General features: G+C 49.8%; 37 non-coding genes across 37 annotated transcripts; 32 read left to right on the top strand and 5 right to left on the bottom strand.

Annotated features, from left to right (window-relative positions):
• The first annotated feature begins 142 nt into the window (after window positions 1-142).
• Window positions 143-215, top strand: Trnav-uac (transfer RNA valine (anticodon UAC)). The gene has a single exon. It is a non-coding gene; the product is annotated as a tRNA-Val (tRNA).
• A 158-nt stretch (window positions 216-373) lies between these two features.
• On the top strand, window positions 374-446 carry Trnav-aac (transfer RNA valine (anticodon AAC)). The gene has a single exon. It is a non-coding gene; the product is annotated as a tRNA-Val (tRNA).
• A 389-nt stretch (window positions 447-835) lies between these two features.
• On the top strand, window positions 836-908 carry Trnav-aac (transfer RNA valine (anticodon AAC)). The gene has a single exon. It is a non-coding gene; the product is annotated as a tRNA-Val (tRNA).
• A 678-nt stretch (window positions 909-1,586) lies between these two features.
• Window positions 1,587-1,659, top strand: Trnav-cac (transfer RNA valine (anticodon CAC)). The gene has a single exon. It is a non-coding gene; the product is annotated as a tRNA-Val (tRNA).
• A 158-nt stretch (window positions 1,660-1,817) lies between these two features.
• Trnav-aac (transfer RNA valine (anticodon AAC)) lies at window positions 1,818-1,890 on the top strand. Its single transcript has one exon. It is a non-coding gene; the product is annotated as a tRNA-Val (tRNA).
• Window positions 1,891-2,567: 677 nt separating this feature from the next.
• Window positions 2,568-2,640, top strand: Trnav-cac (transfer RNA valine (anticodon CAC)). Its single transcript has one exon. It is a non-coding gene; the product is annotated as a tRNA-Val (tRNA).
• A 158-nt stretch (window positions 2,641-2,798) lies between these two features.
• Window positions 2,799-2,873, top strand: Trnav-aac (transfer RNA valine (anticodon AAC)). The gene has a single exon. It is a non-coding gene; the product is annotated as a tRNA-Val (tRNA).
• A 193-nt stretch (window positions 2,874-3,066) lies between these two features.
• Trnap-ugg (transfer RNA proline (anticodon UGG)) lies at window positions 3,067-3,138 on the bottom strand. Its single transcript has one exon. It is a non-coding gene; the product is annotated as a tRNA-Pro (tRNA).
• Window positions 3,139-3,548: 410 nt separating this feature from the next.
• On the top strand, window positions 3,549-3,621 carry Trnav-cac (transfer RNA valine (anticodon CAC)). Its single transcript has one exon. It is a non-coding gene; the product is annotated as a tRNA-Val (tRNA).
• Window positions 3,622-3,779: 158 nt separating this feature from the next.
• Window positions 3,780-3,852, top strand: Trnav-gac (transfer RNA valine (anticodon GAC)). The gene has a single exon. It is a non-coding gene; the product is annotated as a tRNA-Val (tRNA).
• Window positions 3,853-4,527: 675 nt separating this feature from the next.
• On the top strand, window positions 4,528-4,600 carry Trnav-cac (transfer RNA valine (anticodon CAC)). Its single transcript has one exon. It is a non-coding gene; the product is annotated as a tRNA-Val (tRNA).
• Window positions 4,601-4,758: 158 nt separating this feature from the next.
• Trnav-gac (transfer RNA valine (anticodon GAC)) lies at window positions 4,759-4,831 on the top strand. The gene has a single exon. It is a non-coding gene; the product is annotated as a tRNA-Val (tRNA).
• A 675-nt stretch (window positions 4,832-5,506) lies between these two features.
• Trnav-cac (transfer RNA valine (anticodon CAC)) lies at window positions 5,507-5,579 on the top strand. The gene has a single exon. It is a non-coding gene; the product is annotated as a tRNA-Val (tRNA).
• Window positions 5,580-5,737: 158 nt separating this feature from the next.
• On the top strand, window positions 5,738-5,810 carry Trnav-gac (transfer RNA valine (anticodon GAC)). The gene has a single exon. It is a non-coding gene; the product is annotated as a tRNA-Val (tRNA).
• Window positions 5,811-6,487: 677 nt separating this feature from the next.
• Trnav-cac (transfer RNA valine (anticodon CAC)) lies at window positions 6,488-6,560 on the top strand. The gene has a single exon. It is a non-coding gene; the product is annotated as a tRNA-Val (tRNA).
• A 158-nt stretch (window positions 6,561-6,718) lies between these two features.
• Trnav-gac (transfer RNA valine (anticodon GAC)) lies at window positions 6,719-6,791 on the top strand. The gene has a single exon. It is a non-coding gene; the product is annotated as a tRNA-Val (tRNA).
• Window positions 6,792-6,983: 192 nt separating this feature from the next.
• On the bottom strand, window positions 6,984-7,056 carry Trnap-ugg (transfer RNA proline (anticodon UGG)). The gene has a single exon. It is a non-coding gene; the product is annotated as a tRNA-Pro (tRNA).
• A 412-nt stretch (window positions 7,057-7,468) lies between these two features.
• On the top strand, window positions 7,469-7,541 carry Trnav-cac (transfer RNA valine (anticodon CAC)). Its single transcript has one exon. It is a non-coding gene; the product is annotated as a tRNA-Val (tRNA).
• Window positions 7,542-7,699: 158 nt separating this feature from the next.
• Trnav-aac (transfer RNA valine (anticodon AAC)) lies at window positions 7,700-7,772 on the top strand. The gene has a single exon. It is a non-coding gene; the product is annotated as a tRNA-Val (tRNA).
• A 195-nt stretch (window positions 7,773-7,967) lies between these two features.
• On the bottom strand, window positions 7,968-8,039 carry Trnap-ugg (transfer RNA proline (anticodon UGG)). Its single transcript has one exon. It is a non-coding gene; the product is annotated as a tRNA-Pro (tRNA).
• A 410-nt stretch (window positions 8,040-8,449) lies between these two features.
• Trnav-cac (transfer RNA valine (anticodon CAC)) lies at window positions 8,450-8,522 on the top strand. Its single transcript has one exon. It is a non-coding gene; the product is annotated as a tRNA-Val (tRNA).
• A 158-nt stretch (window positions 8,523-8,680) lies between these two features.
• On the top strand, window positions 8,681-8,753 carry Trnav-gac (transfer RNA valine (anticodon GAC)). The gene has a single exon. It is a non-coding gene; the product is annotated as a tRNA-Val (tRNA).
• Window positions 8,754-9,430: 677 nt separating this feature from the next.
• Window positions 9,431-9,503, top strand: Trnav-cac (transfer RNA valine (anticodon CAC)). Its single transcript has one exon. It is a non-coding gene; the product is annotated as a tRNA-Val (tRNA).
• A 158-nt stretch (window positions 9,504-9,661) lies between these two features.
• Trnav-gac (transfer RNA valine (anticodon GAC)) lies at window positions 9,662-9,734 on the top strand. Its single transcript has one exon. It is a non-coding gene; the product is annotated as a tRNA-Val (tRNA).
• A 677-nt stretch (window positions 9,735-10,411) lies between these two features.
• Window positions 10,412-10,484, top strand: Trnav-cac (transfer RNA valine (anticodon CAC)). The gene has a single exon. It is a non-coding gene; the product is annotated as a tRNA-Val (tRNA).
• Window positions 10,485-10,642: 158 nt separating this feature from the next.
• Trnav-gac (transfer RNA valine (anticodon GAC)) lies at window positions 10,643-10,715 on the top strand. The gene has a single exon. It is a non-coding gene; the product is annotated as a tRNA-Val (tRNA).
• Window positions 10,716-12,139: 1,424 nt separating this feature from the next.
• Window positions 12,140-12,212, top strand: Trnav-cac (transfer RNA valine (anticodon CAC)). Its single transcript has one exon. It is a non-coding gene; the product is annotated as a tRNA-Val (tRNA).
• Window positions 12,213-12,370: 158 nt separating this feature from the next.
• On the top strand, window positions 12,371-12,443 carry Trnav-gac (transfer RNA valine (anticodon GAC)). The gene has a single exon. It is a non-coding gene; the product is annotated as a tRNA-Val (tRNA).
• Window positions 12,444-13,120: 677 nt separating this feature from the next.
• Window positions 13,121-13,193, top strand: Trnav-cac (transfer RNA valine (anticodon CAC)). Its single transcript has one exon. It is a non-coding gene; the product is annotated as a tRNA-Val (tRNA).
• A 158-nt stretch (window positions 13,194-13,351) lies between these two features.
• Trnav-aac (transfer RNA valine (anticodon AAC)) lies at window positions 13,352-13,424 on the top strand. Its single transcript has one exon. It is a non-coding gene; the product is annotated as a tRNA-Val (tRNA).
• A 195-nt stretch (window positions 13,425-13,619) lies between these two features.
• On the bottom strand, window positions 13,620-13,691 carry Trnap-ugg (transfer RNA proline (anticodon UGG)). The gene has a single exon. It is a non-coding gene; the product is annotated as a tRNA-Pro (tRNA).
• A 410-nt stretch (window positions 13,692-14,101) lies between these two features.
• Window positions 14,102-14,174, top strand: Trnav-cac (transfer RNA valine (anticodon CAC)). Its single transcript has one exon. It is a non-coding gene; the product is annotated as a tRNA-Val (tRNA).
• Window positions 14,175-14,332: 158 nt separating this feature from the next.
• Trnav-gac (transfer RNA valine (anticodon GAC)) lies at window positions 14,333-14,405 on the top strand. Its single transcript has one exon. It is a non-coding gene; the product is annotated as a tRNA-Val (tRNA).
• Window positions 14,406-15,082: 677 nt separating this feature from the next.
• Window positions 15,083-15,155, top strand: Trnav-cac (transfer RNA valine (anticodon CAC)). The gene has a single exon. It is a non-coding gene; the product is annotated as a tRNA-Val (tRNA).
• Window positions 15,156-15,313: 158 nt separating this feature from the next.
• Trnav-gac (transfer RNA valine (anticodon GAC)) lies at window positions 15,314-15,386 on the top strand. The gene has a single exon. It is a non-coding gene; the product is annotated as a tRNA-Val (tRNA).
• Window positions 15,387-16,329: 943 nt separating this feature from the next.
• On the bottom strand, window positions 16,330-16,401 carry Trnap-ugg (transfer RNA proline (anticodon UGG)). The gene has a single exon. It is a non-coding gene; the product is annotated as a tRNA-Pro (tRNA).
• A 410-nt stretch (window positions 16,402-16,811) lies between these two features.
• Trnav-cac (transfer RNA valine (anticodon CAC)) lies at window positions 16,812-16,884 on the top strand. The gene has a single exon. It is a non-coding gene; the product is annotated as a tRNA-Val (tRNA).
• Window positions 16,885-22,724: the final 5,840 nt, after the last annotated feature.

The following is a 22,724-nucleotide window of genomic DNA, read 5'->3' as shown; positions in this document are numbered from 1 at the left end:
CTCTCGAGCACCCCGAAGACTTCTTGAGCCCTCGGCTGTAATGGTTTCCAGGCTGTCAAAAGAACCGTCGCGTGTGCATTCGCGGACGGGAGAGAGGCTGAGATAATTTCGAGTGAACGGGGATGGACTCCTCCCGTCCGCAGTTTCCGTAGTGTAGCGGTTATCACGTCTGCTTTACACGCAGAAGGTCCCCGGTTCGAACCCGGGCGGGAACAGTATTTTCTTGCCTGTGTCGCATTGTACTCCAGTGAGCCACGTCATGTGAGGATTTTCTGCATGTACCTTTGTTCTGCAAGTAGCGCATTTATTTAATTTTTTAGTTACGATGACAACACCAGCACGAGTTGTCTCTAAAGTAAGGCGCACACAAGTAGTTTCCGTGGTGTAGCGGTTATCACGTCTGCCTAACACGCAGAAGGTCCCCGTTTCGATCCCGGGCGGAAACACTTTTTTTTATCATTAAAAACAAGACATACTAACATGCATCTGCTACCATCTGTACCCAAAAACCTTCGTAATCGCCTTCACACGTCAGATCAGTGTCAATTGCTCACATCAAGTATGAAATTCATTTGATACTGAAGCTGGGCTCGCACTCCCTGCTGCTAAGAAAGTGATTGCTTTTGCTGCTATGACTTGCAATCACGACTGCGGGAAACGCCGCTATCTCGTTAGGGGTGCTACGGCAGACACCCTCTCGAGCACCCCGAAGACTTCTTGAGCCCTCGGCTGTGATGGTTTCCAGGCTGTCAAAGGAACCGTCGCGTGTGAATTCGCGCACGGAGAGAGGCTGAGGTAATTTCGAGTGAACGGGGATGGACTTCTCACGTGCGCAGTTACCGTAGTGTAGCGGTTATCACGTCTGCCTAACACGCAGAAGGTCCCCGTTTCGATCCCGGGCGGAAACACTTTTTTTATCATTAAAAACAAGACATACTAACATGCATCTGCTACCATCTGTACCCAAAAACCTTCGTAATCGCCTGCACACGTCAGATCAGTGTCAATTGCTCACATCAAATATGAAATTCATTTGATACTGACGCCGAGCATTTTGCGTCGACTCGGCCACTCACGTGCGATCAGTTTGCACAAAACGGTAGGGCTCGTCCGGGATTTGAACCCGAGACCTCCTGCACCCAAAGCAAGAATCACACCCCTAGACCAACGAGCCATCTGACGTGGCGAATGACTATTACTTCAGTGCACTGGGTCCCTCGATGTGGTCCAGGGTGCTCTGGAAAGTCTCGTGTAGGCTGGCGGGATGGGGGCGGCGCGAATTCCCGCGGTCGGAGGCCTTCCTGGGCTATTGGTACCTTCATGTAGAGCTGCCGCTGGGCTCGCACTCCCTGCTGCTAAGAAAGTGATTGCTTTTGCTGCTATGACTTGCAATCACGACTGCAGGAAACGCCGCTATCCCGTTAGGGGTGCTACGGCAGACACCCTCTCGAGCACCCCGAAGACTTCTTGAGCCCTCGGCTGTGATGGTTTCCAGGCTGTCAAAAGAACCGTCGCGAGTGAATTCGCGGACGGGAGTGAGGCTGAGGTAATTTCGAGTGAACGGAGATGGACTCCTCAAGTCCGCAGTTTCCGTAGTGTAGCGGTTATCACGTCTGCTTCACACGCAGAAGGTCCCCGGTTCGATCCAGGGCGGGAACATCAATTTCCTGCCTATGTCGTATTGTTCTCCAGTGAGCCACGACATGTGAGGATCTTCTGCATGTACCTTTGTTCTGCAAGTAGCGCATTTATTTAATTCTTTTGTTACGATGACAACACCAGCACGAGTTGTCTCTAAAGTAAGGCGCACACAAGTAGTTTCCGTGGTGTAGCGGTTATCACGTCTGCCTAACACGCAGAAGGTCCCCGTTTCGATCCCGGGCGGAAACACTTTTTTATCATTAAAAACAAGACATAGTAACATGCATCTGCTTCCATCTGTACCCAAAAACCTTCGTAATCGCCTTCACACGTCAGATCAGTGTCAATTGGTCGCATCAAATATGAAATTCATTTGATACTGACGCCGAGCATTTTGCGTCGACTCGGCCACTCACGTGCGATCAGTTTGCACAAAACGGTAGGGCTCGTCCGGGATTTGAACCCGAGACCTCCTGCACCCAAAGCAAGAATCACACCCCTAGACCAACGAGCCATCTGACGTGGCGAATGACTATTACTTCAGTGCACTGGGTCCCTCGATGTGGTCCAGGGTGCTCTGGAAAGTCTCGTGAAGGCTGGCGGGATGGGGGCGGCGCGAATTCCCGCGGTCGGAGGCCTTCCTGGGCTATTGGTACCTTCATGTAGAGCTGCCGCTGGGCTCGCACTCCCTGCTGCTAAGAAAGTGATTGCTTTTGCTGCTATGACTTGCAATCACGACTGCAGGAAACGCCGCTATCCCGTTAGGGGTGCTACGGCAGACACCCTCTCGAGCACCCCGAAGACTTCTTGAGCCCTCGGCTGTGATGGTTTCCAGGCTGTCAAAAGAACCGTCGCGAGTGAATTCGCGGACGGGAGTGAGGCTGAGGTAATTTCGAGTGAACGGAGATGGACTCCTCACGGGCGCAGTTACCGTAGTGTAGCGGTTATCACGTCTGCTTCACACGCAGAAGGTCCCCGGTTCGATCCCGGGCGGGAACAGTATTTTCCTGAATGTGTCGTATTGTACTCCAGTGAGCCACGACATGTGAGGATCTTCTGCATGTACCTTTGTTATGCAAGTAGCGCATTTATTTAATTTTTTAGTAACGATGACAACACCAGCACGACTTGTCTCTAAAGTAAGGCGCACACAAGTAGTTTCCGTGGTGTAGCGGTTATCACGTCTGCCTAACACGCAGAAGGTCCCCGGTTCGATCCCGGGCGGAAAGACTTTTTCATCATTAAAAACAAGACATAGTAACATGCATCTGCTTCCATCTGTACCCAAAAACCTTCGTAATCGCCTTCACACGTCGGATCAGAGTGTCAATTGCTCACATCAAATATGAAATTCATTTGATACTGCCGCCGAGCATTTTGCGTCGACTCAGCCACTCACGTGCGATCAGTTTGCACAAAACGGTAGGGCTCTTCCGGGATTTGAACCCGGGACCTCCTGCACCCAAAGCAAGAATCATACCCCTAGACCAACGAGCCATCTGACGTGGCAAATGACTATTATTTCAGTGCACTGGGTCCCTCGATGTGGTCCAGGGTGCTCTGGAAAGTCTCGTGTAGGCTGGCGGGATGGGGGCGGCGCGAATTCCCGCGGTCGGCGGCCTTCCTGGGCTATTGGTACCTTCATGTAGAGCTGCCGCTGGGCTCGCACTCCCTGCTGCTAAGAAAGTGATTGCTTTTGCTGCTATGATTTGCAATCACGACTGCGGGAAACGCCGCTATCTCGTTAGGGGTGCTACGGCAGACACCCTCTCGAGCACCCGAAGACTTCTTGAGCCCTCGGCTGTGATGGTTTCCAGGCTGTCAAAGGAACCGTCGCGTGTGAATTCGCGCACGGAGAGAGGCTGAGGTAATTTCGAGTGAACGGGGATGGACTCCTCACGTGCGCAGTTACCGTAGTGTAGCGGTTATCACGTCTGCTTCACACGCAGAAGGTCCCCGGTTCGATCCCGGGCGGGAACAGTATTTTCCTGAATGTGTCTTATTGTACTCCAGTGAGCCACGACATGTGAGGATCTTCTGCGTGTACCTTTGTTATGCAAGTAGCGCATTTATTTAATTTTTTAGTAACGATGACAACACCAGCACGAGTTGTCTCTAAAGTAAGGCGCACGTAAGTAGTTTCCGTGGTGTAGCGGTTATCACGTCTGCCTGACACGCAGAACCTCCCCGTTTCGATCCCGGGCGGAAACACTTTTTTATCATTAAAAACAAGACATAGTAACATGCATCTGCTACCATCTGTACCCAAAAACCTTCGTAATCGCCTTCACACGTCAGATCAGTGTCAATTGCTCACATCAAATATGAAATTCATTTGATACTGACGCCGAGCATTTTGCGTCGACTCAGCCACTCACGTGCGATCAGTTTGCACAAAACGCTAGCGCTCGTCCGGGATTTGAAACCGGGACCTCCTGCACCCAAAGCAGGAATTATACACCTAAACCAACGAGCCATCTGACGTGTCTAATGACTATTATTTCAGTGCACTGGGTCCCTCGATGTGGTCCAGGGTGCTCTGGAAAGTCTCGTGTAGGCTGGCGGGATGGGGGCGGCGCGAATTCCCGCGGTCGGCGGCCTTCCTGGGCTATTGGTACCTTCATGTAGAGCTGCCGCTGGGCTCGCACTCCCTGCTGCTAAGAAAGTGATTGCTTTTGCTGCTATGATTTGCAATCACGACTGCGGGAAACGCCGCTATCTCGTTAGGGGTGCTACGGCAGACACCCTCTCGAGCACCCGAAGACTTCTTGAGCCCTCGGCTGTGGTGGTTTCCAGGCTGTCAAAGGAACCGTCGCGTGTGAATTCGCGCACGGAGAGAGGCTGAGGTAATTTCGAGTGAACGGGGATGGACTCCTCACGTGCGCAGTTACCGTAGTGTAGCGGTTATCACGTCTGCTTCACACGCAGAAGGTCCCCGGTTCGATCCCGGGCGGGAACAGTATTTTCCTGAATGTGTCTTATTGTACTCCAGTGAGCCACGACATGTGAGGATCTTCTGCGTGTACCTTTGTTATGCAAGTAGCGCATTTATTTAATTTTTTAGTAACGATGACAACACCAGCACGAGTTGTCTCTAAAGTAAGGCGCACGTAAGTAGTTTCCGTGGTGTAGCGGTTATCACGTCTGCCTGACACGCAGAACCTCCCCGTTTCGATCCCGGGCGGAAACACTTTTTTATCATTAAAAACAAGACATAGTAACATGCATCTGCTACCATCTGTACCCAAAAACCTTCGTAATCGCCTTCACACGTCAGATCAGTGTCAATTGCTCACATCAAATATGAAATTCATTTGATACTGACGCCGAGCATTTTGCGTCGACTCAGCCACTCACGTGCGATCAGTTTGCACAAAACGCTAGCGCTCGTCCGGGATTTGAAACCGGGACCTCCTGCACCCAAAGCAGGAATTATACACCTAAACCAACGAGCCATCTGACGTGTCTAATGACTATTATTTCAGTGCACTGGGTCCCTCGATGTGGTCCAGGGTGCTCTGGAAAGTCTCGTGTAGGCTGGCGGGATGGGGGCGGCGCGAATTCCCGCGGTCGGCGGCCTTCCTGGGCTATTGGTACCTTCATGTAGAGCTGCCGCTGGGCTCGCACTCCCTGCTGCTAAGAAAGTGATTGCTTTTGCTGCTATGATTTGCAATCACGACTGCGGGAAACGCCGCTATCTCGTTAGGGGTGCTACGGCAGACACCCTCTCGAGCACCCGAAGACTTCTTGAGCCCTCGGCTGTGGTGGTTTCCAGGCTGTCAAAGGAACCGTCGCGTGTGAATTCGCGCACGGAGAGAGGCTGAGGTAATTTCGAGTGAACGGGGATGGACTCCTCACGTGCGCAGTTACCGTAGTGTAGCGGTTATCACGTCTGCTTCACACGCAGAAGGTCCCCGGTTCGATCCCGGGCGGGAACAGTATTTTCCTGAATGTGTCTTATTGTACTCCAGTGAGCCACGACATGTGAGGATCTTCTGCGTGTACCTTTGTTATGCAAGTAGCGCATTTATTTAATTTTTTAGTAACGATGACAACACCAGCACGAGTTGTCTCTAAAGTAAGGCGCACGTAAGTAGTTTCCGTGGTGTAGCGGTTATCACGTCTGCCTGACACGCAGAACCTCCCCGTTTCGATCCCGGGCGGAAACACTTTTTTATCATTAAAAACAAGACATAGTAACATGCATCTGCTACCATCTGTACCCAAAAACCTTCGTAATCGCCTTCACACGTCAGATCAGTGTCAATTGCTCACATCAAATATGAAATTCATTTGATACTGACGCCGAGCATTTTGCGTCGACTCAGCCACTCACGTGCGATCAGTTTGCACAAAACGCTAGCGCTCGTCCGGGATTTGAAGCCGGGACCTCCTGCACCCAAAGCAGGAATTATACACCTAAACCAACGAGCCATCTGACGTGTCTAATGACTATTATTTCAGTGCACTGGGTCCCTCGATGTGGTCCAGGGTGCTCTGGAAAGTCTCGTGTAGGCTGGCGGGATGGGGGCGGCGCGAATTCCCGCGGTCGGCGGCCTTCCTGGGCTATTGGTACCTTCATGTAGAGCTGCCGCTGGGCTCGCACTCCCTGCTGCTAAGAAAGTGATTGCTTTTGCTGCTATGACTTGCAATCACGACTGCAGGAAACGCCGCTATCCCGTTAGGGGTGCTACGGCAGACACCCTCTCGAGCACCCCGAAGACTTCTTGAGCCCTCGGCTGTGATGGTTTCCAGGCTGTCAAAAGAACCGTCGCGAGTGAATTCGCGGACGGGAGTGAGGCTGAGGTAATTTCGAGTGAACGGGGATGGACTTTTCACGTGCGCAGTTACCGTAGTGTAGCGGTTATCACGTCTGCTTCACACGCAGAAGGTCCCCGGTTCGATCCCGGGCGGGAACAGTATTTTCCTGAATGTTTCTTATTGTACTCCAGTGAGCCACGACATGTGAGGATCTTCTGCGTGTACCTTTGTTATGCAAGTAGCGCATTTATTTAATTTTTTAGTAACGATGACAACACCAGCACGAGTTGTCTCTAAAGTAAGGCGCACGTAAGTAGTTTCCGTGGTGTAGCGGTTATCACGTCTGCCTGACACGCAGAACCTCCCCGTTTCGATAACGGGCGGAAACACTTTTTTATCATTAAAAACAAGACATAGTAACATGCATCTGCTACCATCTGTACCCAAAAACCTTCGTAATCGCCTTCACACGTCAGATCAGTGTCAATTGCTCACATCAAATATGAAATTCATTTGATACTGACGCCGAGCATTTTGCGTCGACTCAGCCACTCACGTGCGATCAGTTTGCACAAAACGCTAGCGCTCGTCCGGGATTTGAAGCCGGGACCTCCTGCACCCAAAGCAGGAATTATACCCCTAAACCAACGAGCCATCTGACGTGTCTAATGACTATTATTTCAGTGCACTGGGTCCCTCGATGTGGTCCAGGGTGCTCTGGAAAGTCTCGTGTAGGCTGGCGGGATGGGGGCGGCGCGAATTCCCGCGGTCGGCGGCCTTCCTGGGCTATTGGTACCTTCATGTAGAGCTGCCGCTGGGCTCGCACTCCCTGCTGCTAAGAAAGTGATTGCTTTTGCTGCTATGACTTGCAATCACGACTGCAGGAAACGCCGCTATCCCGTTAGGGGTGCTACGGCAGACACCCTCTCGAGCACCCCGAAGACTTCTTGAGCCCTCGGCTGTGATGGTTTCCAGGCTGTCAAAAGAACCGTCGCGAGTGAATTCGCGGACGGGAGTGAAGCTGAGGTAATTTCGAGTGAACGGAGATGGACTCCTCACGTGCGCAGTTACCGTAGTGTAGCGGTTATCACGTCTGCTTCACACGCAGAAGGTCCCCGGTTCGATCCCGGGCGGGAACAGTATTTTCCTGAATGTGTCTTATTGTACTCCAGTGAGCCACGACATGTGAGGATCTTCTGCATGTACCTTTGTTATGCAAGTAGCGCATTTATTTAATTTTTTAGTAACGATGACAACACCAGCACGACTTGTCTCTAAAGTAAGGCGCACACAAGTAGTTTCCGTGGTGTAGCGGTTATCACGTCTGCCTAACACGCAGAAGGTCCCCGGTTCGATCCCGGGCGGAAACACTTTTTCATCATTAAAAACAAGACATAGTAACATGCATCTGCTACCATCTGTACCCAAAAACCTTCGTAATCGCCTTCACACGTCGGATCAGAGTGTCAATTGCTCACATCAAATATGAAATTCATTTGATACTGCCGCCGAGCATTTTGCGTCGACTCAGCCACTCACATGCGATCAGTTTGCACAAAACGGTAGGGCTCTTCCGGGATTTGAACCCGGGACCTCCTGCACCCAAAGCAAGAATCATACCCCTAGACCAACGAGCCATCTGACGTGGCAAATGACTATTATTTCAGTGCACTGGGTCCCTCGATGTGGTCCAGGGTGCTCTGGAAAGTCTCGTGTAGGCTGGCGGGATGGGGGCGGCGCGAATTCCCGCGGTCGGCGGCCTTCCTGGGCTATTGGTACCTTCATGTAGAGCTGCCGCTGGGCTCCCACTCCCTGCTGCTAAGAAAGTGATTGCTTTTGCTGCTATGATTTGCAATCACGACTGCGGGAAACGCCGCTATCTCGTTAGGGGTGCTACGGCAGACACCCTCTCGAGCACCCGAAGACTTCTTGAGCCCTCGGCTGTGATGGTTTCCAGGCTGTCAAAGGAACCGTCGCGTGTGAATTCGCGCACGGAGAGAGGCTGAGGTAATTTCGAGTGAACGGGGATGGACTCCTCACGTGCGCAGTTACCGTAGTGTAGCGGTTATCACGTCTGCTTCACACGCAGAAGGTCCCCGGTTCGATCCCGGGCGGGAACAGTATTTTCCTGAATGTGTCTTATTGTACTCCAGTGAGCCACGACATGTGAGGATCTTCTGCGTGTACCTTTGTTATGCAAGTAGCGCATTTATTTAATTTTTTAGTAACGATGACAACACCAGCACGAGTTGTCTCTAAAGTAAGGCGCACGTAAGTAGTTTCCGTGGTGTAGCGGTTATCACGTCTGCCTGACACGCAGAACCTCCTCGTTTCGATCCCGGGCGGAAACACTTTTTTATCATTAAAAACAAGACATAGTAACATGCATCTGCTACCATCTGTACCCAAAAACCTTCGTAATCGCCTTCACACGTCAGATCAGTGTCAATTGCTCACATCAAATATGAAATTCATTTGATACTGACGCCGAGCATTTTGCGTCGACTCAGCCACTCACGTGCGATCAGTTTGCACAAAACGCTAGCGCTCGTCCGGGATTTGAAGCCGGGACCTCCTGCACCCAAAGCAGGAATTATACACCTAAACCAACGAGCCATCTGACGTGTCTAATGACTATTATTTCAGTGCACTGGGTCCCTCGATGTGGTCCAGGGTGCTCTGGAAAGTCTCGTGTAGGCTGGCGGGATGGGGGCGGCGCGAATTCCCGCGGTCGGCGGCCTTCCTGGGCTATTGGTACCTTCATGTAGAGCTGCCGCTGGGCTCGCACTCCCTGCTGCTAAGAAAGTGATTGCTTTTGCTGCTATGACTTGCAATCACGACTGCAGGAAACGCCGCTATCCCGTTAGGGGTGCTACGGCAGACACCCTCTCGAGCACCCCGAAGACTTCTTGAGCCCTCGGCTGTGATGGTTTCCAGGCTGTCAAAAGAACCGTCGCGAGTGAATTCGCGGACGGGAGTGAGGCTGAGGTAATTTCGAGTGAACGGAGATGGACTCCTCACGTGCGCAGTTATCGTAGTGTAGCGGTTATCACGTCTGCTTCACTCGCAGAAGGTCCCCGGTTCGATCCCGGGCGGGAACAGTATTTTCCTGAATGTGTCGTATTGTACTCCAGTGAGCCACGACATGTGAGGATCTTCTGCATGTACCTTTGTTATGCAAGTAGCGCATTTATTTAATTTTTTAGTAACGATGACAACACCAGCACGAGTTGTCTCTAAAGTAAGGCGCACGCAAGTAGTTTCCGTGGTGTAGCGGTTATCACGTCTGCCTGACACGCAGAACCTCCCCGTTTCGATCCCGGGCGGAAACACTTTCTTATCATTAAAAACAAGACATAGTAACATGCATCTGCTACCATCTGTAAATAAAAACCTTCGTAATCGCCTTCACACGTCAGATCAGTGTCAATTGGTCGCATCAAATATGAAATTCATTTGATACTGACGCCGAGCATTTTGCGTCGACTCAGCCACTCACGTGCGATCAGTTTGCACAAAACGCTAGCGCTCGTCCGGGATTTGAAGCCGGGACCTCCTCCACCCAAAGCAGGAATTATACCCCTAAACCAACGAGCCATCTGACGTGGGTAATGACTATTATTTCAGTGCACTGGGTCCCTCGATGTGGTCCAGGGTGCTCTGGAAAGTCTCGTGTAGGCTGGCGGGATGGGGGCGGCGCGAATTCCCGCGGTCGGCGGCCTTCCTGGGCTATTGGTACCTTCATGTAGAGCTGCCGCTGGGCTCGAACTCCCTGCTGCTAAGAAAGTGATTGCTTTTGCTGCTATGACTTGCAATCACGACTGCAGGAAACGCCGCTATCTCGTTAGGGGTGCTACGGCAGACACCCTCTCGAGCACCCCGAAGACTTCTTGAGCCCTCGGCTGTGATGGTTTCCAGGCTGTCAAAAGAACCGTCGCGAGTGAATTCGCGGACGGGAGTGAGGCTGAGGTAATTTCGAGTGAACGGAGATGGACTCCTCACGTGCGCAGTTACCGTAGTGTAGCGGTTATCACGTCTGCTTCACACGCAGAAGTTCCCCGGTTTGATCCCGGGCGGGAACAGTATTTTAGTGAATGTGTCGTATTGTACTCCAGTGAGCCACGACATGTGAGGATCTTCTGCATGTACCTTTGTTATGCAAGTAGCGCATTTATTTAATTTTTTAGTAACGATGACAACACCAGCACGAGTTGTCTCTAAAGTAAGGCGCACGCAAGTAGTTTCCGTGGTGTAGCGGTTATCACGTCTGCCTGACACGCAGAACCTCCCCGTTTCGATCCCGGGCGGAAACACATTTTTATCATTAAAAACAAGACATACTAACATGCATCTGCTACCATCTGTAACCAAAAACGTTCGTAATCGCCTTCACACGTCAGATCAGTGTCAATTGGTCACATCAAATATGAAATTCATTTGATACTGACGCCGAGCATTTTGCGTCGACTCAGCCACTCACGTGCGATCAGTTTGCACAAAACGCTAGCGCTCGTCCGGGATTTGAAGCCGTGACCTCCTGCACCCAAAGCAGGAATTATACACCTAAATCAACGAGCCATCTGACGTGGCTAATGACTATTATTTCAGTGCACTGGGTCCCTCGATGTGGTCCAGGGTGCTCTGGAAAGTCTCGTGTAGGCTGGCGGGATGGGGGCGGCGCGAATTCCCGCGGTCGGCGGCCTTCCTGGGCTATTGGTACCTTCATGTAGAGCTGCCGCTGGGCTCGAACTCCCTGCTGCTAAGAAAGTGATTGCTTTTGCTGCTATGACTTGCAATCACGACTGCAGGAAACGCCGCTATCCCGTTAGGGGTGCTACGGCAGACACCCTCTCGAGCACCCCGAAGACTTCTTGAGCCCTCGGCTGTGATGGTTTCCAGGCTGTCAAAAGAACAGTCGCGAGTGAATTCGCGGACGGGAGTGAGGCTGAGGTAATTTCGAGTGAACGGAGATGGACTTCTCACGTGCGCAGTTACCGTAGTGTAGCGGTTATCACGTCTGCTTCACACGCAGAACGTCCCCGTTTCGATCCCGGGCGGAAGCACTTTTTTATCATTAAAAACAAGACATACTAACATGCATCTGCTACCATCTGTACCCAAAAACCTTCGTAATCGCCTTCACACGTCAGATCAGTGTCAATTGCTCACATCAAATATGAAATTCATTTGATACTGACGCCGAGCATTTTGCGTCGACTCGGCCACTCACGTGCGATCAGTTTGCACAAAACGGTAGGGCTCGTCCGGGATTTGAACCCGAGACCACCTACACCCAAAGCAAGAATCATACCCCTAGACCAACGAGCCATATGACGTGGCGAATGACTATTATTTCAGTGCACTGGGTCCCTCGATGTGGTCCAGGGTGCTCTGGAAAGTCTCGTGTAGGCTGGCGGGATGGGGGCGGCGCGAGTCCCGCGGTCGGCGGCCTTCCTGGGCTATTGGTACCTTCATGTAGAGCTGCCGCTGGGCTCGCACTTCCTGCTGCTAAGAAAGTGATTGCTTTTGCTGCTATGACTTGCAATCACGACTGCAGGAAACGCCGCTATCTCGTTAGGGGTGCTACGGCAGACACCCTCTCGAGCACCCGAAGACTTCTTGAGCCCTCGGCTGTGATGGTTTCCAGGCTGTCAAAGGAACCGTCGCGTGTGAATTCGCGCACGGAGAGAGGCTAAGGTAATTTCGAGTGAACGGGGATGGACTCCTCACGTGCGCAGTTACCGTAGTGTAGCGGTTATCACGTCTGCTTCACACGCAGAAGGTCCCCGGTTCGATCCCGGGTGGGAACAGTATTTTCCTGAATGTGTCTTATTGTACTCCAGTGAGCCACGACATGTGAGGATCTTCTGCGTGTACCTTTGTTATGCAAGTAGCGCATTTATTTAATTTTTTAGTAACGATGACAACACCAGCACGAGTTGTCTCTAAAGTAAGGCGCACGTAAGTAGTTTCCGTGGTGTAGCGGTTATCACGTCTGCCTGACACGCAGAACCTCCCCGTTTCGATCCCGGGCGGAAACACTTTTTTATCATTAAAAACAAGACATAGTAACATGCATCTGCTACCATCTGTACCCAAAAACCTTCGTAATCGCCTTCACACGTCAGATCAGTGTCAATTGCTCACATCAAATATGAAATTCATTTGATACTGACGCCGAGCATTTTGCGTCGACTCAGCCACTCACGTGCGATCAGTTTGCACAAAACGCTAGCGCTCGTCCGGGATTTGAAGCCGGGACCTCCTGCACCCAAAGCAGGAATTATACACCTAAACCAACGAGCCATCTGACGTGTCTAATGACTATTATTTCAGTGCACTGGGTCCCTCGATGTGGTCCAGGGTGCTCTGGAAAGTCTCGTGTAGGCTGGCGGGATGGGGGCGGCGCGAATTCCCGCGGTCGGCGGCCTTCCTGGGCTATTGGTACCTTCATGTAGAGCTGCCGCTGGGCTCGCACTCCCTGCTGCTAAGAAAGTGATTGCTTTTGCTGCTATGACTTGCAATCACGACTGCAGGAAACGCCGCTATCCCGTTAGGGGTGCTACGGCAGACACCCTCTCGAGCACCCCGAAGACTTCTTGAGCCCTCGGCTGTGATGGTTTCCAGGCTGTCAAAAGAACCGTCGCGAGTGAATTCGCGGACGGGAGTGAAGCTGAGCTAATTTCGAGTGAACGGAGATGGACTCCTCACGTGCGCAGTTACCGTAGTGTAGCGGTTATCACGTCTGCTTCACACGCAGAAGGTCCCCGGTTCGATCCCGGGCGGGAACAGTATTTTCCTGAATGTGTCTTATTGTACTCAAGTGAGCCACGACATGTGAGGATCTTCTGCATGTACCTTTGTTATGCAAGTAGCGCATTTATTTAATTTTTTAGTAACGATGACAACACCAGCACGACTTGTCTCTAAAGTAAGGCGCACACAAGTAGTTTCCGTGGTGTAGCGGTTATCACGTCTGCCTAACACGCAGAAGGTCCCCGGTTCGATCCCGGGCGGAAACACTTTTTCATCATTAAAAACAAGACATAGTAACATGCATCTGCTACCATCTGTACCCAAAAACCTTCGTAATCGCCTTCACACGTCGGATCAGAGTGTCAATTGCTCACATCAAATATGAAATTCATTTGATACTGCCGCCGAGCATTTTGCGTCGACTCAGCCACTCACGTGCGATCAGTTTGCACAAAACGGTAGGGCTCTTCCGGGATTTGAACCCGGGACCTCCTGCACCCAAAGCAAGAATCATACCCCTAGACCAACGAGCCATCTGACGTGGCAAATGACTATTATTTCAGTGCACTGGGTCCCTCGATGTGGTCCAGGGTGCTCTGGAAAGTCTCGTGTAGGCTGGCGGGATGGGGGCGGCGCGAATTCCCGCGGTCGGCGGCCTTCCTGGGCTATTGGTACCTTCATGTAGAGCTGCCGCTGGGCTCCCACTCCCTGCTGCTAAGAAAGTGATTGCTTTTGCTGCTATGATTTGCAATCACGACTGCGGGAAACGCCGCTATCTCGTTAGGGGTGCTACGGCAGACACCCTCTCGAGCACCCGAAGACTTCTTGAGCCCTCGGCTGTGATGGTTTCCAGGCTGTCAAAGGAACCGTCGCGTGTGAATTCGCGCACGGAGAGAGGCTGAGGTAATTTCGAGTGAACGGGGATGGACTCCTCACGTGCGCAGTTACCGTAGTGTAGCGGTTATCACGTCTGCTTCACACGCAGAAGGTCCCCGGTTCGATCCCGGGCGGGAACAGTATTTTCCTGAATGTGTCTTATTGTACTCCAGTGAGCCACGACATGTGAGGATCTTCTGCGTGTACCTTTGTTATGCAAGTAGCGCATTTATTTAATTTTTTAGTAACGATGACAACACCAGCACGAGTTGTCTCTAAAGTAAGGCGCACGTAAGTAGTTTCCGTGGTGTAGCGGTTATCACGTCTGCCTGACACGCAGAACCTCCCCGTTTCGATCCCGGGCGGAAACACTTTTTTATCATTAAAAACAAGACATAGTAACATGCATCTGCTACCATCTGTACCCAAAAACCTTCGTAATCGCCTTCACACGTCAGATCAGTGTCAATTGCTCACATCAAATATGAAATTCATTTGATACTGACGCCGAGCATTTTGCGTCGACTCAGCCACTCACGTGCGATCAGTTTGCACAAAACGCTAGCGCTCGTCCGGGATTTGAAGCCGGGACCTCCTGCACCCAAAGCAGGAATTATACACCTAAACCAACGAGCCATCTGACGTGTCTAATGACTATTATTTCAGTGCACTGGGTCCCTCGATGTGGTCCAGGGTGCTCTGGAAAGTCTCGTGTAAGCTGGCGGGATGGGGGCGGCGCGAATTCCCGCGGTCGGCGGCCTTCCTGGGCTATTGGTACCTTCATGTAGAGCTGCCGCTGGGCTCGCACTCCCTGCTGCTAAGAAAGTGATTGCTTTTGCTGCTATGACTTGCAATCACGACTGCAGGAAACGCCGCTATCCCGTTAGGGGTGCTACGGCAGACACCCTCTCGAGCACCCCGAAGACTTCTTGAGCCCTCGGCTGTGATGGTTTCCAGGCTGTCAAAAGAACCGTCGCGAGTGAATTCGCGGACGGGAGTGAGGCTGAGGTAATTTCGAGTGAACGGAGATGGACTCCTCACGTGCGCAGTTATCGTAGTGTAGCGGTTATCACGTCTGCTTCACACGCAGAAGGTCCCCGGTTCGATCCCGGGCGGGAACAGTATTTTCCTGAATGTGTCGTATTGTACTCCAGTGAGCCACGACATGTGAGGATCTTCTGCATGTACCTTTGTTATGCAAGTAGCGCATTTATTTAATTTTTTAGTAACGATGACAACACCAGCACGAGTTGTCTCTAAAGTAAGGCGCACGCAAGTAGTTTCCGTGGTGTAGCGGTTATCACGTCTGCCTGACACGCAGAACCTCCCCGTTTCGATCCCGGGCGGAAACACTTTCTTATCATTAAAAACAAGACATAGTAACATGCATCTGCTACCATCTGTAAATAAAAACCTTCGTAATCGCCTTCACACGTCAGATCAGTGTCAATTGGTCGCATCAAATATGAAATTCATTTGATACTGACGCCGAGCATTTTGCGTCGACTCAGCCACTCACGTGCGATCAGTTTGCACAAAACGCTAGCGCTCGTCCGGGATTTGAAGCCGGGACCTCCTCCACCCAAAGCAGGAATTATACCCCTAAACCAACGAGCCATCTGACGTGGGTAATGACTATTATTTCAGTGCACTGGGTCCCTCGATGTGGTCCAGGGTGCTCTGGAAAGTCTCGTGTAGGCTGGCGGGATGGGGGCGGCGCGAATTCCCGCGGTCGGCGGCCTTCCTGGGCTATTGGTACCTTCATGTAGAGCTGCCGCTGGGCTCGAACTCCCTGCTGCTAAGAAAGTGATTGCTTTTGCTGCTATGACTTGCAATCACGACTGCAGGAAACGCCGCTATCTCGTTAGGGGTGCTACGGCAGACACCCTCTCGAGCACCCCGAAGACTTCTTGAGCCCTCGGCTGTGATGGTTTCCAGGCTGTCAAAAGAACCGTCGCGAGTGAATTCGCGGACGGGAGTGAGGCTGAGGTAATTTCGAGTGAACGGAGATGGACTCCTCACGTGCGCAGTTACCGTAGTGTAGCGGTTATCACGTCTGCTTCACGCGCAGAACGTCCCCGTTTCGATCCCGGGCGGAAGCACTTTTTTATCATTAAAAACAAGACATACTAACATGCATCTGCTACCATCTGTACCCAAAAACCTTCGTAATCGCCTTCACACGTCAGATCAGTGTCAATTGCTCACATCAAATATGAAATTCATTTGATACTGACGCCGAGCATTTTGCGTCGACTCGGCCACTCACGTGCGATCAGTTTGCACAAAACGGTAGGGCTCGTCCGGGATTTGAACCCGAGACCACCTGCACCCAAAGCAAGAATCATACCCCTAGACCAACGAGCCATATGACGTGGCGAATGACTATTATTTCAGTGCACTGGGTCCATCGATGTGGTCCAGGGTGCTCTGGAAAGTCTCGTGTAGGCTGGCGGGATGGGGGCGGCGCGAGTCCCGCGGTCGGCGGCCTTCCTGGGCTATTGGTACCTTCATGTAGAGCTGCCGCTGGGCTCGCACTTCCTGCTGCTAAGAAAGTGATTGCTTTTGCTGCTATGACTTGCAATCACGACTGCAGGAAACGCCGCTATCTCGTTAGGGGTGCTACGGCAGACACCCTCTCGAACACCCCGAAGACTTCTTGAGCCCTCGGCTGTGATGGTTTCCAGGCTGTCAAAGGAACCGTCGCGTGTGAATTCGCGCACGGAGAGAGGCTGAGGTAATTTCGAGTGAACGGGGATGGACTCCTCACGTGCGCAGTTACCGTAGTGTAGCGGTTATCACGTCTGCTTCACACGCAGAAGTTCCCCGGTTCGATCCCGGGCGGAAACACTTTTTTATCATTAAAAACCAGACATACTAACATGCATCTGCTACCATCTGTACCCAAAAACCTTCGTAATCGCCTTCACACGTCAGATCAGTGTCAATTGCTCACATCAAATATGAAATTCATTTGATACTGACGCCGAGCATTTTGCGTCGACTCGGCCACTCACGTGCGATCAGTTTGCACAAAACGGTAGGGCTCGTCCGGGATTTGAACCCGAAACCACCTGCACCCAAAGCAAGAATCACACCCCTAGACCAACTTTTTTTTTTTTTTTTTTTTTTTTTTTTTTTTGGGCCTCCCTTCTCCCCACACAGCCCATCCATTCGCTCTCCTTTTATGCCTTCTTCGGCGAGCTTCTATGCTATATCGACTGATTTTCTTTTCAAATTTACTGTGACAGTTAGGGAAATGAAATGATGTTTGGCTTCTTCGCCATGTGAGGCTTCTCCTCCGTAGAACTGAAAATTGAAAAATTTAGGCTTCTTGGGAATTAATAAATTGTCACTCTTGCTTCATACTGAAAAAAATTAAACAAAAATAGAAAGATTGTAACTGAGGAACACGTGCAAGAAGCTTCCACTGCATTGTGTGCAACGAAACCACCTTCCGATATTACCGAGATCCTGGAAAATCATCATAGATGAAAGTAGTTGCTGGAGATATGGGGTTCATCCAGCAGTAAGTGTGAAGCCGCAGTGCCGTTTCGGGGTTCTGTCCGAGGCCTTCACGGCTACCGTAGCGGCCCTGGGGCACACGAAGTCCCCACCGTACTTCACCCTCAACAGCGATCCCCTACTTTGGCCTGTGACTACATTTTTCGTAGACGAGGGCTATTAAGATGTTTATCCAATCCCTTGTCTCTGAAACAGAATGTGTAACATGTTACCAAAAGTTTTTTTGTGGTCCCTGCGCGTACATATCTGATAATATTTTGCTCGTTCGTATAATTCGTATTCTAAAACACGGTCATTGCCGTGTTCAGATATAACGTAATGTACATAATTGCCAAACAACCACAACACAGCATTGGTTTTCTGGACAGGGAAGAAAACACCATCGGGGAAGAGTAATTTTTCAACATTGATCTCAGTACTAACAGTTCTGGTTATAAAGGCTACCCGCCGTTGGATTCCCCTCCATATTTCGGCGTATCCGCCACAGAGAAAGCGGTGGATCAATGTGTCAACTGCGTCACATCGGGTGCACACAATCGTGTCACTAAGACCAATGGAGTGCAACTTTTCGTTAGTGGAAACTACGTTATTAACAACTCGGTACCAGGTTGCCTGAATGTCGGAAGACAGTTCACGATTACTAATATTTTTCCAAATTCTTTTCCAGTCTTTGTCGGGATATCTGCACTCCATTTTGTTGACATGTTCTTTCGTTGTTAAGAGTTCCATTAATTTCCTGCAATTCCTTGATTGTGGATTCGTGACAATACTGTCCATGTAGCTAATCTCTAAAAAGAACTGGCGAATATATTTCAATTTATAATTAATTCCGCCTATATTTATGGGTGGACGTAAATTTTCTGGCTGTAGGAGTCGATACAGCCTGGCTGTAATACTATGTGGATGTTTTTCTATAATTTGTAGGGTCCTCTTTATATATAACGCCGTAGTCTTCCGCCATATATCTGTTAAACCTAGGCCACCTTCAGCGGAAGGTAACGTAACTGTACCGACTGCTACTCTAAAAATATTCCCTGTCCATATAAATCGGCAAATGATACTCATTATACGTTTGGCAATGGGTTTCGAAACTGGCAATATTTGACCTATATATATAGCTTTTGATAAAATGGACCAATTAATTATTCTGATTCGTTGTTTAATGTTCAGATGTCTGGTCTGATTGAGTATTGTGGCTCCTCTGATTGTATCCAGTACTTTCTTCCAATTGTAGGTCATGGTCTGAAGCGGACATCGGTAAAAGGTGACACCCAGAGCGGTGTGACGATCGACGGAGCGTGCCCATTCCAAACGGACATCTTGAAGACCTTTAAGATTTAAAAACGAACTCTTCACCTCGTTCACCCTAGCGCCTGTAGCTTCACAAAAGATCTGAATATTCGTAGTTAATTTCTCTAAATCTTCGTTACTACGAATAACCACTCCAACGTCATCAGCATATGCATTGGTGACGTTGTTAACGCCAGATATCGTGATGCCCTCAAGATCGACATCGAGTCTCCTTAGTAAAGGCTCCAGTGCAACAACATACAGGAGCATTGACAAAGGACTTCCCTGCGGGACGCCATTGCGAATTTCAATGGGTGGAGTGAAATGCCCATTTACAGACACTTGTGTTTGGATGCCTTCAACAATGTTAATTAAAACTTGCACAAAATGTTGACTAAAACCCACATAGGTCAACGTTCTGAACAAAAATAAGTGGTTGACCCTGTCAAAAGCCTTTGAGAAGTCGATAAAGGCAAGGCCTCCTGGTGAGGATGACGTTGCAAAAATTGCAGAGACATCCCTATATTCACAAACAGTTTTAAAAATATTCCGCCCCGAGATACAGGTTTGGTGGTCACCTATGATCTTCTCCATTAGAGGTCTCAGTCTTTCCTTCAGTACACGTGCAATTATTTTATAATCCGAGTTCATCAAACATATTGGTCTCAATTGATTGAGATCTTTAACTGTCGCGTTCCTTCCCTTTGGTATTAGCACAGTTACGCTTTCTTTGAACTCGCGTGGAACAGTAACACCTTGCAACACTTCATTTATCACTTCTGTGAATTGATTACCGATGAGAGGCCAAAATTTACAATAAAACTCTACAGGCAAGCCATCAGGCCCTGGGGACTTACGGGTAGGCGAATATTTAAGTATATCAAACACCTCCTCACATGTGATCGCAGTGGTAAGGGACACATTGTCCTCGTCATTGATAACGTTGTCGATACCTGTAGTTCGTAGCAAATCGTTCGCACAGTCTAGATTATACCGGGTATCAGTATATAACGTACGATAAAATCCATAAACTGCATTTAAAATGTCAGAGTGTTCCGTCAGCACCCGGTTATCGCCCACTCTAAGACAAGCAATAAACGCTCGTCTTCTATTTCTTTCATGTTCGAGTAAGTGGTACAGCGATGCGTGTTCGTCCTCCACCGTTGTCGGGACACGAGATTTAATTTTTAAACCCTCCAGCTGTTGTCGCTTGAGACTTATGAGGTGAGCCTTGATCTTCTTTATTTCAATGAAAACCTCATCAGTCATCTGCTGAGCTGATAGTTCCCTTAAGCATGTATAGTAAAATTCAACGGTATTGCGAGACCACATCGCTCGCTCCCTCCCGTAAGCTATTAGGGATGATCTCAATTTCTTTTTAGCACATGAGGTCCACCACGCAAGGCGAGAGCTGTATTTATGGCGCATACGTAGAGCAGCCTGCCATACCTCCGCAACTGTTCTTGATAGGGCACCCTCGAACAACATATGGGTATTCAGCTTCCATAAGGGGCGACCCCAATACGTTCCTTGCTTCTGAAACCGAATGCTGCATTTCACTGCGAGATGGTCCGAAAAGGTAGTGGGAATTACTTCGATACTACTGATTTTATTTTCCAGGTTTGCTGTGACGTATATTCTGTCTATTCTGCTTTGCGAGCGACTACTGATGTACGTAAATTTGACTAACGTGGGGTATTTGCTTTCCCACACGTCTGTCCACTTCATGTTTGTCACCAAAGCCGCCAGTTCCCTGGAGAAGTTAAAATTTGGTCGCTGATCCTTTTTGTGAAGTACACAATTAAAGTCACCACCGATTAAAGCTTCCGCCGGATTCCCCTTAAGTAAATAGACCATATCGTTCTTAAAAAAATTAGCCCTATCATCTCTAGCGTTGTTACCAGAGGGGACATATACATTTAAAACAGTAGTAGTAAAAATTTTACAACTGATGCCCCTCCCATTTTCTAACAGACAGATATCCTTCACATCAATACCATCTTTGACAAGGATCGCAGTCCCACATGTGGCTTCCGGTGCAATATTTAAAATCTCTTGAAAACCTGGGACATAAAAGTTGTGGACATTAAATTCCTGTAGGAGGGCTATATCAGTATCCGACTGGTAAAGGAAATCTTTTAAAGAAGCGACTTTCGTTTCACTGCGAATCCGATTTATATTGATCGTGGTCACATTATATGTCAGTTCCGTTGGCATAGGTGAAGGTAAAAGAAATTGGCTAATGAAGTATACCCCATGCAGAGTCACGTCTGTACCATTCCATTCTGTCTGTCAGAAAGAAAAATAGACATTAAAAAAAAAAAAAATTTAAATGCCACTAGCATGTGTCAGGTCCATCTCCATTCCGTGGTCGGTGCGATCTTCTTGGGCATCGGCCCAATCAAGTCCTTTTCCTGAGACAGTTCGGTCTAAATCCATAGTAGTGCCGGTCTGCAAACCTGCGACGCCAAGCGGTGCGCGAGGTTGTTGTTGAAAATCATCTGCATCGGCACGACTCATCTCCGCTTCAGTACACTCGTTAACTCGTGCTACTGGGCATTGTTCTCGTAGTCGTTCATTATCCCTTAAATGTTTTAACTTTTCCCGCAATGCAGGAGCTAAACTCTCTGCTGCTTTGTGTGCCAATCTCCTCTTCTTGCCTTTCTTCGAAGATCTCTTCGGCGATCTAGCAGGAGATGAAGTTTGCGACCTGTCAGGAGAAGTACCGGATGATACGTCTGACGTCGCCTGTTCCTTTTTTCGGACAAAAGTCCGCGAATCGCATTCCGCAACGGCAGAAGGAGGCGCATCTTTTTCCATGGCTCCCACTGGTAGCAACCCAGTCTCCAATTCTACACTATCGCTCGTTGTGGTTTCCTTGACGCAAGTGTCTTCTGTGGGCGCCAACGTGAAACCAATGTCCAGATTGCTATCTTCGTTCATAGTTCCCGCAGAGTGGATGCCTGGAGCGTCCACTCCTCGGAAGCTAGTGGCAATATCCTCACGTTGGTGGGAATCCTGACGACGCAAGGAATCCCCCGTTGCGGGTATTTGGGGATCTTCGGCCGAGTCCGCGGAAGAACGAGCAACCACAGTGGGAGAGTTGGAAAAAGTTGGCGTCGGCATAGATTCGAGGGGCGCGGAGCTGATCGGCAGACCATCCGCAAATCTAGAGCTTGAAGCCGGAGTATCATCGACAATCGCCCGCGAGGCAGCAGGCTCCCCGCGCACAGGCGGCACCGACTCGCCTCGGCTGCGGAAGTCAGCAGCGGCAGCGTATGACAACTTCATACCAACAACAGGGCCGGAATTCGGCATCTCGTCACGCGGTAACTGCGGGACACGCCTCCGTGAACATTCTGCACGAATGTGTTCCGTGGAATTGCATAAAGCGCAAGTCCGCGGTTGCCCATCATAGATAATCAAAGCACGATACCCACAAATATTAAGATAAGAGGGGACATGCTTCTGTAATTCAATCTTAATTTGCCTTACGCCGTTCAAGACAGGAAACATATGAGCTTCAGACCACCTTTCTGCCACATTGGAAATAATTCTGCCATAAGGCCGAAGGGCAACATTAAGTTCTTCGGGCGGAATTTCAAAAGGGAGCTCAAACACTCTGATCGTACGAATCCCGTACCCAGCATGACTAACAGCAACGTCACTCACATTCCCATCAGAATGATTAAACTTCACGCTACCTCCGCAACGATCCACAATGGAACTACATAATTCTGGACTTTTCATCTTCAGATACACAGCATTTGTCACAAACGAGAGATAAACTCCGACAACATCATCACCGTTAATCAATACTTTTTCGATAAACCATGCTTTAATTTCAAATGCTTTAGGTCGAACGAAATTTCGAT

This window comes from Schistocerca gregaria, chromosome 2 (assembly GCF_023897955.1).
Source record: "Schistocerca gregaria isolate iqSchGreg1 chromosome 2, iqSchGreg1.2, whole genome shotgun sequence".
Classification (NCBI taxonomy): Eukaryota; Metazoa; Arthropoda; class Insecta; order Orthoptera; family Acrididae; genus Schistocerca; species Schistocerca gregaria.
The sequence above is the reverse complement of the archived record's forward strand: the minus strand, read 5'-3'. Positions and strand labels throughout refer to the sequence as shown.